The 13,597-nt window shown below is 48.2% G+C and overlaps 1 protein-coding gene across 1 annotated transcript in view; it reads right to left on the bottom strand.

Annotated features, from left to right (window-relative positions):
- TNRC6C (trinucleotide repeat containing adaptor 6C) overlaps positions 1-13,597 on the bottom strand; it is a 309,688-nt gene that overhangs the window by 236,625 nt on the left and 59,466 nt on the right. The window contains exon 2 of the mRNA XM_029600392.1: positions 910-1,236. The gene's annotated coding sequence lies outside the window, so the exon portion shown is untranslated. The remainder of the gene's footprint in view (positions 1-909; positions 1,237-13,597) is intronic.

Genomic DNA, 13,597 nt, shown 5'->3' with positions numbered 1-13,597 from the left:
GCTGAGACTGTCTAGACATTTTCAGCACTTCTGATCACCTAAGATTGGCAATGTGTCTTTAAAATGCGTCTTTAACATGCAAGTTGGATTGGGGCAGACACAAGGTATTTTCATAACATTGTAACAAGAATGATTTACTCTGCTAAGCCACAAAGTTAAAATGTGTACTGTGTTTAAAACTATATCTTATGCTGCTATAATAAAATTCTTATCTACCTCAAGAAAAAGGTGTGAAATATGTTGATCTTTTTATTTCAACTTGGTTTGAATTTTATTTGATTTAAACAGATTAATGGTAAAACCAAAATCTCCTATAGTAAAAGTGGATTTGTGGGTACCACAGAGGTAATGTGCTCAGGAACAGTGGAAGGGGGGACGACAGTTGCTACTACTACAGCAATCCTCATATGAAAAGGAAACCTACAAGAGGATGAGGATGAGAAGGGGTTAAGTGCACACTGGCTTATCCTGTGCTTATTAACCAACTGCTGCTGCTGACAGCAGCCTGGTCTAGATCACCCAGCACAGTGACAATAAGACACATGGAAGATATTTGCAGATAAGGGTATTTCCAGAATGGTCTACCCATTTGTGCCTGTCTATGGTGTAGTCGCAGATTTTACTCAGTCTATGGTCTTCTCTCTCCCTTATCTTGCGACTAAGGCTTCTTTATGTTTAGTTGAATTCTGACACTATTTCGGCTCCTGTTACCTCTGCTTAAGGTGTCCACAACCCACTCAGTTGCCTAGGATCTGGTAATCTACTGGCTTCAAGATACTGCACTGTTCTGTTTTTCAGTAAATGTTTCTATGACTTTGCTCACAAGTTTGTAGATTTCCACTTTATCTTATGGCAAAAAGGAGACACTAGCTTTAAACATGACGAGCTGATGTAACAAAATGTTCTTACCAGTTTGTGTCTTACTAGGATGGTGTGGTCCACCTGGCCCTTGCTGAGGAGGGGGACTTGCCCCTACTTGTCCAGTACTTTGTGCTGGGCTTGCACTGGTCAAAGTTCCAGTTGGCAGTGGCTGACCTCTCTTCAATAGCTGCTTCTGTTCTTGCTGGCGGAAGCGTGGAGGCACCTCGCGAGGCAGATAACGGGATGCAGCTGGCTGCTGGCCATTGGCAGACGCACGCTTGCCATTGCTGCTGTTGGTAATAGTGCTGGTGGAAGTACTGGTACTAGTACCGGCAGGTTGGGGCTGGCTTGAAATGGTCTTAGTAGATTCTGGCACTGTAGAAACAAAGATAGAACAAGTCTTTAACACAAAAGAAAAACATTTAAAAAATGCAATAGATTTTCTTATAGGGCAAGACACAAAAATAAGTAGTAGAATTCACCAAGCAGGAAGAAACTAACAAAATTACTGGGCATTGCAAAACAATGGGCCAAATAAAATGGACAAAATCTTTTTCATTTCTATATTTATAAATTCAGCAAGTTCTATGATATTTATCAGCACAAAAGTCATAAGTAATGCCATAACTGACACAGCAATTTAGGAGAACAAACTAGCTGAAACATATTTAAATTCCCCAGAGGCCCCTATTTACTGTCCTCCTCTCCAGTTTGACCCTTGCACTCTCCTCAGTCCTACCCCAGCACTTCTTTTCTTTCTAGTCACTTTGTCCCCCAAAGCACTCTGATCCCCCCTCCTCAGCTCCAACCCACCCTAACATCAAGCCCAAATCTGATCCCATCACTCTCTTCTCTCCCCTGCCCAGTGATGCTCCAGCACACTCAGACCACCATCCCTAACCCAATCCCAGCACTATCCTCACCCCTGCTCCCCAAGACCAATCTCTCCCTCCACTCGCCAGCCCAAGTATATCCTAATCCCCTGCATGACCTCAGCACTCCATTCTACTTCCCCAGCCTGATCCCAGCACATCCTACTCCCCTGCCCAATGCCAGTACTTCTCCTCACTTCCATAGCCTGACCCTCTTCCCGAAGCTAACCCAAGCACACTCAGCATCCTCTCCTCTCCAGCTCGAGCCCAGCATACTCGGTACACCCATCTTCAGCCCAACCCAGCAATCCCCAACCTCCCTCCTCCCCAGCACTCCCTTCCCCTCTATCCCCCTTGCTGGCCCAGCACCCACACACTCTGCACCCCTTTTCCGGATCAATTGCAGCACTCCCATCTCCTCTGCTCAGCCTGCCCCAGCACATTCCTGATCCCTCTCCCTAACCTGACCCCCATCCCCAGCCAGGATTCATTTCTCCCAAACACAAAAACACCCCAGAAAATGTCACCCACCAAACCAGTCTCAACCAATGCCCCTTTCTCCACATCCCTCTACCCCACTATGAGTCTTCCTGGAACAGGAGCCATCCTCTTTGCTAATGCTCAGCTCTCTGGCTTTGTAAAATGGCCACTAGGTACCCGAAGACAGCATCATAATGCTGTATGGTAGATTCTTTGCACAAACCAAGATTTGGTAAGGCCTGGGGTGGGGAGAGGTCATGGGGGGCTTTTGGTGAACTTGACTCAGTTCTACCGCCCCTCTCTCCCCTCCCCTTTTCTCCACCACCTTCTTTTCTTTCTCTCTGCCCCTCCTCTTTCCTCGCTCTCCTCCCTTCTCTTCCCCATCTTATCTCCTAGCCTGATTAAAATTAACCTCATAGTTTTCTTTCTTTTGTACATATGTATATAATTGCAAACTTTGTTTATAATTTTATTGCAAAACTTCCCATGTTATTGTTCCCCCTCTCGTTAATGCCTTGTTATCATGTTTTTACTGTTCAATGTAAAGCGCCATGCCGTGCGTTTGTTTTTGCGTTACAATGTGAACCGATATGATATCCTGGATGAATGTCGGTATATAAAAATTTTAAATAAATAAATAAATAAATAAATAAGTCCTGGACTGGATTGTTTTCCTTTTTTTTTTTTTTTTTACATTTTCTAATCTAGTGGACAGCAGCTGAAGGGGTGTGCTTGCATACCCCACCAATTGCCAACAGACACATACCACCAAAATTATAATATAGCAAATTTGCTTACCATAAACAGTGTTTTCCATAGACAGCTGGATGAATTAGCCATGATATTTGGAGTAGCATCATCAAATTGCACCAAATGGACCCTTCTGTCTAATCTCATAGAGCTTTTATCTCTTAGGAGCATACGCAGGACTTCCCTTCCTTTGTGAGCTCCTCAGTTGATTGTAGAGCTAAGACTAGCTAAGTAGCTGATACTACAGAGAAGCAGGCGGGTATTTAGAATGGCTAATTCACATCCTGATATATATATGTGGAGAACACAGTTTACGGTAAACAAACTTGCTATTTCCGTTGACAAGCAAGGCTGAATTACAATGACATGTGGGGACTCCCAAGCAGAGCATTTACTGCAGCAGTAATCCAGACCCCACCAAGGAGAGTGGACTACTGGGTACAGCACTGCATCTTCCTTGGTGCTGTCCTCTAACAAGGGGATCCAACACTTGTGGAAAAATTTATAGCATCTTTATTTCTAGGAACTGAAGCTTCATCAGCGCATTTGCTAGCAAGTTTTTAATAACTTTGTCAATGCCAACAATGTTTTGACACAGAGAATCTGAAACTGGATTTTAAGAAGTCTATGCTGATCTTCATTCCAGAATCTGTTAGTTCTTCAACAGAGGTCTCTCTCTCTACTGCAGAAATCCCCCCCCCCCCCCCCCCCCCCAAAAAAAAAAAAAAAGTGGCTGGACTTTGTTCAAAAATAGCTCACAAATATTTCTCATTCTCCATTTCCTCCTGCTTAAATGAAATTGCCTATCTTGCAACCTTTAACTGTCCATATAGATTCTCAAGCTTCCATTCCACCATTCCAAACAAGACAGGATCTGCCAATAACAGATTCCCCTATCAAACCTCAAAGCTACAGTTCTTCAAAGGACAGACCAACATCAAAAGAACCACCAATAATCCCATCAGACTTTGAGGAGGAATTTCAGTCATCATATGCCTTTCTGTTGTATCCTGAAGGAAAAGTCCATAAAGAGTTATTAGCCAGATAGACTTGGAAAAACCAGCGCTTATGTCTAGGAGGGAGATTACACGTAATAGATAAACTATTTGGGATCTGGCAGGTGTAGTGTAGTGGAGAAGTAGTGTAGTGGTTAGAGCAGTGGGCTGTGAACTAAGGAACGAAGGGTAAACAGACTTCATAAAACTGCTTCCCAAATGTACTGTCATTTTTAATAGCTTGTCCAGACAGTAGTAGGACGTGAAGGTGTACACTGATGACCAAGTTGCAGCTTTGCAGATTTTTTCAATAGATGAAAACACCGCAGCCATGGCTCTCACTTGATGAGTCTTGATAATGTGTGTAGTCTTCATGTTTGCTAGCACATAACATGTGTCAGAACTATGTAAAGGTCCCATGGAATTGGTAGCTTGACCACTGGAGGTTTAATATGCCATAAGCCTTTCATGAATTTTGATACTAAAGGATGTGTGGCGATTAGCTTAATCTAAATGTGTGTGGTAGGCTAATATGGCACCGAAATGGACTCCTACTGACATTGTACTAAGACCTGAGGAAGACTAAGTATTGAAGAATCTCTCAATGCTCACACATGAACAGGTCTAAGAAGCTTTGATGACACCAGGTCAAGAATATTTTCCATTCAAAGCCATAAGCTCTTCTAGTTGAAGGCTTCTTAGCAGTCACTACTAGGTTTTTCACTTGCTTGGATAAATAAAACGGAGCAATCAATGAGTGATCTAAGATGTCAGTTTGAGAAAAGAAAGATTTGGATGAAACAGACGTCCCTCTCCTTGTGTCAACAAGGATGGACTAGCTCCTGACACAATCAGGGGGGCTGATGGACAGTTGTACTGGGTACGTGAACCACACTTGTTATAGCTATGCTAATGCAACGAGTACCAGATGGGTCTTTGTCTTTGAGTAGTTTTGTACTGTTTTGGCTATCAATAGAATTGGCGGAAATAGGTATATGAGATTTGCATTCCAATTGAGTAGAAAGTTATCCTGAGTAGAGCTGAGCTCACTGGGAAAAATGGGCAAAACCTTTTCACCTTCCTGTTTTCTTCCGATGCAAACAAGTCAACAGAGGGTTGTCCTTATAGGTTGAAAAGACTATTGACAGTTGGCTGGTGTAGTGACCACTCGAATGGGTGACATACCTTGCTGATATGATTTGCTAATATATTGGCAATCCCTGGAAGGTAGGCTACTTGAATAATCGCCTAGTAACTTTTTGTCCATTCCCACATTCTTACAAATTATTGGCAGGGAATCTAAGGCTCTGTGCCTTCTTGCTTGTTGATATAGAAATAAGTGGGCCCAGGGCCCTGGCCCACCTGTAAATGTGTTTCACGTGTGTGCAGCCCGGTTGCATCCGGTCTCTGGTGCTCCGGCGTTGAAGGGAGCAACAGCATGGCTCCCCTCCCCCTTTCCTTCCACAGCCTGGCTTGACAATGACATGGCCGGGAGAGGGGAGGGAGAGAACAATCATAGGCTAATGACATTGCAGTCCATTTAAAGGGCCGTGACAGAGGCACATCCGGCCTCCTTGCTCCCTGCCAGAATTTGAGGAAGGCCCCAGCACAAAGAGGTGGGGCAGCCGTGCAGCATCGGAGAGGTGCGGCTTGCTTTCAACGCGGAGTGGTTGGATCGGGCAGTGGCTTGTTGCTGCTGTTGCTGCCAGGTGGAGGGGGGTTGGGGGTGGGGCAGATCCAGCAGGCCCTCCTTGGTTTTGAGCCCCAGGGGCACTTGTGCTGCCAGCGCTCCAGCTGGGTGTGCAACCTGGTGGCTAGGCCCTAGCGGGGTTGCATGTCTTCCGGGACCTGAGGCTGCTGCGGGTTCGGGGGGGGGGGGGGGGCCAAAGCCGGCGTGGGATGTTTCCGGTTATCATTGCTGCTGGGGGGCTGTGGAGGGTCCAGGTTTGGGCTCGGTCCTGGAGGCGGGGAGCAGGTGGTCAATCGTGCTAAGTGCAGCCAAGGTGGAGAAGGATGCAGTCATGGCTGGCAGCCTGGGTGAGACAGTACAGTTCAGGGTGCATTGGCTCCGGTTTGCCGGGTTAGGAGATCAGGTGGCTGGCGATGCTGCAGCAGGTCCTGGGGCCCGGCGGTGCCCCCTCCTCAAATCTGGGTTGGTCGCAGGATGTTGCTTGTTGCTGTTGCCATTCAAGGTGCCGGGGGCTGTGGAGGAGCTGACCTTGGGCTCGGCCGCTGAGGCGAGGAGCGGGCGATGGCACAGTTGCCATTGTCTCTGTCCGCCAGAATTCATATACAGTGGGGCATACGGCATTGGGGTTCTCGGCAGTGAGTTTGACCCCCACTAGGGGCAAAAAAAAAAATTCTAAAGCAATCCTTGGGGTCATGAGGCCAAAACAATTTGCTGGAACGCGGGTAACATTGAGCAGTGAGCACCCCTACCCCGGCAGCAGCTGTCATGGCACCATGGAGCTTGTTGGCGGGGTGACTGCGGGGGAGGCCATGCTTCTCCACTTAGGAATTGTGAGGTGTGCGATGGGTTGTGGGGGTGGGGGGGGGGGGGGGGGAGATCTCGCAGACCTTTACTGGTTTGTAGATGAGACATGTGGTGCTTTGAGCTTTAACTGTCCACAAAGAACCTCTCTCAATGAGAAAAAAAAAGATACAGAACAATTAAGAGACGAAATTGTGATGAAAAAAGCTCACCAAGCTCACTGTATTAGGCCTTATAGAGAAGAGAAAAATCTTGAGGCTCAGAGATTTAAAAAAAAGGAAAAATTCAACTTAAGAACGTTTAAAAATTATTAAGTTGTTCAAATGACCAAAGTTGTAACAGGAACAGACTGATGCGGCCCGATTGCTAAGGAAAATTCTCTCTGAAATGGAAAAATGTATGATCTTATCCACAAACAAAAAAGGGTGGAAGGGTCCCCACACAAAAAACAGCTAGGAAGGAAATCCTGTTCATGCCAGGAAGGCCTTCTAGGCTTTACCAGAGCCCTAAAAAATGCAATACGTCAGCACCATCAAATAATGAAATCCATCAGTGTAGCTGAATACTTCATTTTGGCTTTGGAGAAATAACATGCACTGTTAAAAACTTCATCTTTTTTAATGAAACAAGTTATTTACACACAAACATCATAATCATGCATATTAAAATACAATGGGGACAACTCCAGGACTGGAACAAACTGTAACAGAAATAAAACTATCTTTTCAGGTGATGGGACAATCTACAAAAAATACAACCACTAAATTTTACAGTTTACATTTTAGATAATTTGGCCAAATATTTCCTTATATTCCACCTTTTGGCACTTCAAAGTGGATTACATTCAGGTACTTGTTACTGTATATGAAAATTAATATCTTTATTTAAAAAATTATTCAGTATTATTCATACCGCAATAAACAAGACATGCAAGTATGGTTCAGTAATTGTGCTACTATAATCCAGATGCAGATTAAAGTACAAATAATTGTAAAATAAAAAAGTTTTAGGTTTCCTTAAAATTAGTGGGAACCCCAACCAAAAAAGTATGAACGAATTCTCAGAAACTCAGTTATATAGCCAGCAATATACCACACACACTGTAAACCATCTGACAAACACACATTTATACAACCTACTACACCACTTCCCATGCCCTCATCCTTCAGCATCTCTCTCTCTTACCTCTACAGTCATTTTGTTCCCCTTTCCCCTTCCAGTGTTCCCTTCCTCAGACCTCCCATTCCCCACACTCCTACTCTCTGGCCCCCATTCTGCCACTTTTCTTCCTTTCCTGCAATTCACTGAATTACTGTCAGCCATGAGCACTCTGTGCCCTATTACTGTTGCTGGTAGGGAAAGAGCTCCCTTGCCCAGAGTACTACAAGCCCGACTGCTCCTTTTATTCTTCAGGAGGTGAAGGACTGGGGTGGGTTGGACTCTCCTGGCTGGTACCAGTACCATAGATGGAAGACTGCAGGAGATGGGTCAGTTTTTCTTGCATCCTCTTCTTCATCCTCTTGTTGCTGCCCAGGGATGCGGTCTTCAGAGCCAACCAAGTTTCCTTTTTTAGGCCTGGGCAAGCACCCATAGCCATTGAGTTTCCTTTTCTGGGATCCTTGGTTCTCCTATTTTAGTCCCTGGCAAGCCACTGCTGCTGCTGGGTCTCTGTTTTTTTTAGCCCTTTCAGGACCACAATGGTTCTGCTACCATGTCTCCTCTTCTTGACAGGTTACTTCAGAATCTCTTCCTCTGGCCTACGGAAGCTACTGCTAGATATGACACATATCAGAAAACCTTTTCCATGCTAGAGATAGATAACTATCTACTCCTTGATGTACACAGTGGACTCTACCCAATGTGATAATTTTTAAGCTACATAAAATATGGTGGTATCACTTCAGTGCTTTGTGCAGATAGCGCAGTTGCTTACCTGTAACAGGTGTTCTCCTAGGACAGCAGGGATGTTAGTCCTCACATATGGATGACATCTGATGCAGCCCGGCATGGAAAACTTTTGTCAAAGTTTCTAGAAGCTTTGACTGGCACACTGAGCATGCCCAGAATGCCACTATCCATGCATCCACGCATGGTCCCCCCTTCAGTCTTGAAACAGAGAAAAATATGAGCAAAAAAATGAAACAAAACGGAAGGAGAACCCAAATCTGTGGGGAGGCGGGCGGGATTCCTGAAAACTAACATCCTGCTATCCTTTGAGAACACCTGCTAAAGGTAAGCAATTGTGTTTTCTCCTAGGACAAGCAGGATGGGTAGTCCTCACATATGGGTGAAAACTAAGCTCCAGGCTGTCCCCGTTAGCAGGCGAGACCAACAGTTACCAAACAAAGTGTGAACGGGCACAACAACAACTGGGGTGCTGATGGTCGGCATGGGACTGCCTGGCTCCAACCAGGGGGTCTACGCAGGAAGAGTTGGTTTCAAGTCTGGAAGAGATTGCATAGGATGAACTAGCTGAAGGCACTGTCCTGTCAAGCATCTGTGTTTAAGCAGGAGTGGGGCACGAACGTGTGAAGGGAACTCCACGTTACTGCGCGGCAAATTTTGACGATGGGAACCGCTCACAGATGAGCCACCGACGTCACCATGGCATGCACAGAGTGAGCTTTGATTTGGCCTGTCAGCTGACGACCTGCTTATGCATAGGAGAAGGCGATGCAATTCGCCAGCCAGTTGTATAAAGTCTGTTTACCCACCGTCACTCCCAGCCTATTGGTATCGAAGGACACAAAAAGCTGAGTGGACTGCCTGCAACCGGCTGTGCAGTCTAAATATAAAGCGAAGGCCCTCTTGCAGTCCAAAGTATGAAGAGCACATTCCCCTGGGTGGAATGAGCCCTTGGAAAGAAGGTGGGTAGAACAATGGACTGATTGATATGGAAATCAGTGATCACCTGATCATGAAAAAACCTTGTGTATGGCATGTACGTAACCAAGGCCTGAAGCTCACTGACTCTACAAGCCAAAGTAATCACCACTACGAATATAACTTTCCAGGTGAGGAACTTCAGGTCGCAGGAACACAATGGCTCGAAGGGATGATGCATGAGCCATGTCAGGACAATGCTGAGGTCCCAGGATGCAACAAGAGGCCGAAAAGGGAACTTCAACTGAAGCAGGCCCCTCATAAAGCAACCCTCTAAAGGCTGCACAGATATGGGTGTCCCAGTGACACCAAGATGGATGCACTAACAGCGCTAAGATGGACCCTGACTGAGCTGGTTTGAAACCCAGACTCGGAAAGGTGCCACAAGCAGTCCAACAGCTTGGGAAGGGGGCATGTGAATGGATCCAAATCATGCCCCACACCAAGTGGTGAATCTTCTCCATTTCAAACTATAAGACTTCCTGATGGAAGGCTTCCTAGAAGTCACCAGCACCTGGAAGACACTGTCCGAGAGGTCCAGAAGCTGAAGAACTAGGTGCTCAACATCCATGCCATTAGGGCTAATGCCTGGAGGTTTGGATGGCGCAGGGTGCCCTGGTTCTGAATGGGGTCCCTGATCGAAAGATCCTGAAGGAGAGGGAACCAGATCTGTTGGGGCCAATAAGGCGCCATGAGGATGATCATGGTCCTCTGTCCTGTTGAAGCTTCAGTAGGTCATCAAGAGGAGTGGGAGAGGAGGATATGCGTACCCCATACCCCTCCCCAAGTGAAGGGAGAAGGCATTGCAGGCCAGATGTCCGCCCCTGGTGACAGGGAGCAAAAACTGCTCACCTTGTAATTGAATGGGGAGGCAAAGAGGTCCAAATTTGGGGTTCCCCACCGATGAAAAATTCTGGCCGCTATCTCCGGATTCAGGGACCACGCGTGTGGCTGAAAGGAGCAGCTCAGCTGGTCCGACAGTACGTTCAGAATCCCAAGCAGGTACGTTGCTCGCAGCGATATCCCCAGTGACAGTGCCCAGGACCACACCTGCACCGCCTCGAGGCAGAGGAGGAACGATCCCTTGCCTGTTTGTTGACATATCACATTGCAACTTGGTTGTCCGTCTGGATCAGGACAACCAGCCCCTGAACGCCCAGAGGGTGAAACGGATCTCCCGAACCTTCAAAACGTTTGACAGCAGGCTTCGTGAGTGGTCCAAAGACCCTGCATGTGTAGGCTGTCCACATGGGCACCCCAGCCCTGAGGAGAGGCGTCGGTGGTGAGGACCACTTGAGGTGGGGGCAGCCTGGAAGGGAATTCCCCGCTTCAAATGGAGAGGTTTTCCCATCAGGACAGAGAGGCCCTTAGAGGTTCCATGTCTGAGAGACAAGTCTCAAGGTCCTGGGAGGCCTGTTGCCACTGCGACTGCAAGGTCCATTGTGCCTTCGCATGCACAAGCGAGCGAGAGGGGTAACATGGACAAAAACTGCCATGTGGTCCAAAACATGGAGCAGAAAGCAGGCAGTTACCTGCTGGTTGTTACGCACAAAGGTTACCAATGAGATGAGGGCAAGAGACAGATTGCGGGGCAGAAATGCTTTCGATTGCGCCATGTCCAGCCTGGCTCCTATAAAGTCCAGTTGGGGGAGACAGGCAGAGGTGAGACTTTGCGTAGTTGATTACAAACTCCAAGGATTGCAGAGTCTGCACTGTCAGGGTTAAAGCATTCAGTGCCCTGTGCAGTAGTCGCACTTGATCAACCAGTTATCTACGTATGGGAAGACGTGCACCGCACGACGCCTGAGGAACGCAGCCACCACTGCTAGGCATTTGGTGAAGACGTGAGGGACTGAGGCCAACCCAAAAGGCAGCACCTTGTGCTGGAAGTGAGCCTTCCCCACCACGAAGCGGAGGTATTTTCTGTGGCCGGGGAAGATAGCTATACGAGCATAAGCTTCCTTGAGATCCAGGGAGCACAGCCAGTCTCCACTTTTGAGGAGGGGTATCAGAGTGCCCAGAGAAAACATCTTGAACTTTTCTCTTAAGAAAAATGTTTTAACACCCAGAGGTCGAGAATGGGGCACAAGCCTCCATTTCTCTTCGGAATTAGGAAATACCTCAAATAGATCCCTCGGCCCTGCTGAGGGTGAGGAACAGGCTCTACTGCTCCTGCTGTGAGAAGGGCGGAGAGCTCTGTCTGAAGTATGACCTGCTGGGCGGACAAACCCCACGACAAACATGGGGGAGAGTTCTCTGGAAGCCGTCTGAAAATGAGCCGGTACCCCTGACGAACTATGGTAAGGACCTATTGGTCCGAAGTGTTGGCCCTATACAGTGGTGGGCGAAGCCGATCAGCCTGCCTCCTACTGGGGGATCTGGTGCTGGGGGTACGTTTGGCTGACTCATCCTCCCTTGCTGCCAGTCAAAAGCCCATAGCCAGGGCTTGTTGGGATGCTGGTTGAGACCTAGGTGCTCGCTAATGATGGAAGCAGCTCCTAAAGCTAGTGCGTGGCGTGCGAGCTTGAGAGGCGGGGGGATAATATTTCCTCTGCCTGTAAAAGGACTTCCTGGAACTTGGCCTGGAATATTTCCTGACAGAGGAAGGAGCATCCAAAGCGCTAGCGGAGAGCTGTTGGAGGGTTTCATGGTGGTCCTTCAACTGAGCCACCGCATCCCAGAACTTATCCCCAAAGAGATTGTCACAGGTGCATGGGACGTCAGCCAGCTTCTCCTGCACCTCTGGACAGAGGTCAGAAGCCCAGAGTCAGGTCATTCTATGGGCACCAATGCCCATGGCGGCTACTCGGGCCACAGTCTCAAACACGTCGTAGGTGGACCTCACCTCATATTTGCCAGCCTCTAGACCCTGCAGGACAATGGCAGAGAGAGACTTGTTGCTGCTGCGGCAAGCTCTCTGTGAGGTCCTGGACCCGTTTCCACAGGTTCCAGTTGTATTGGGTCATATACAACTGGTAGGCGGCAATACGGGCAATGAGCATAGCGCCCTGAAAGACCTTTCTGCCGAGAGCATCGAGCTCTCTATGTTCTCGCCCCGGAGGGGCAGAGGCATGGGTACAGGAGTGCTTAGCCTTTTTAAGGACAGATTCCACTACCACCGACTGGTGAGGGAGGTGCAGCCTCTTGAATCCCAAGGCCTGCTGTACCAAATAGATGACATCCGCCTTCCTACTGACTGGAGATATAGAGATCAGATGTTCTCACATCCGAATGAGAAGGTCCTTAAAATGTCATGGATAGGAACTGCCATGATTTCCTCAGGAGCATCGACAAACTGGAGTTCTTCCAGCATCTTATGTCACGCATCCTTCCTCCATAAGAAGTTGGAAGGGAATAGCCTTGGCCATGGCCCTGATGAACCCTGCAAGGAAAGCTCTTCTGGGGGGGACTGACGCCTTTCCTCCTGTGGGGAAGACTAAGATAGGGGGTCGCCAAGAATTCAGTTGAAGACTCTGAGGAATCCTCTACCCATGAGTCATAAGAGCCTTCTTTCTCACTAAAGCCATCAAGGGGTTGGTGCGGGCGAGGCCTGTGGAGGAGCCTAGCCTTGGGCTCCAAAGGCATCGAGGGCCCCACGGGAATCGACGGTTCCCCTGGCAACTGGGGTCCTAGGGCTGTAGGAGGCCAGAGGGCCAAGGCAAAGGCTCGGGGAACAGAGGCCTCGGGAAAGCGGCAGCAGCCGCATCTTCCTCCTCCTCAAATCCAATGATAGGGATTGCTCCCGAGGGGGACATCGGTGGCCGCTGGGGAACCTAAGTTCCCTCAGGCACCAGCTGCATCAGAAGGGCATTGAGAAGGACATACAGACGCTCAAGCAGGGGCAGCAAGATAGACTGTGCAGACTCTGGCACCGGTATGGGAGCCGGTAACGGGGGCGGTTCGACGTTCCGCAGAGATTGAAACGCCTCACTCTGTACCCTGCAGTCCAATTCCTCCTGAAAGTCCAGTGAAGCCAGGACTGAGGGTGGGGGACGAGGCATCACTGGTGCTTTCTTGGTACTCCGAGGCGGCATGGTGCCTGGCACCGATGTCAGTGGGGAATGCCTGGGACTCCCGGGTATACTGAAGGACAGGGCCTCTAGGCCACAGGGTCACGATACAGCAGCCGCTGGTACTGCACCGTAACTGCTCACCAAAAGCAACCAGTGTCTCTGCTTGCGGGATCTTCCACTGTGCTTGGCCCGGACGACAGGCTCCCCATGACCACCAGGTGACAAGGACTCCAACGCGGGTGTGGATGGAGT

The sequence above is a fragment of the Rhinatrema bivittatum genome, chromosome 4 (genome assembly GCF_901001135.1).
Source record: "Rhinatrema bivittatum chromosome 4, aRhiBiv1.1, whole genome shotgun sequence".
In the NCBI taxonomy this organism is placed as follows: Eukaryota; Metazoa; Chordata; class Amphibia; order Gymnophiona; family Rhinatrematidae; genus Rhinatrema; species Rhinatrema bivittatum.
The sequence above is the reverse complement of the archived record's forward strand: the minus strand, read 5'-3'. Positions and strand labels throughout refer to the sequence as shown.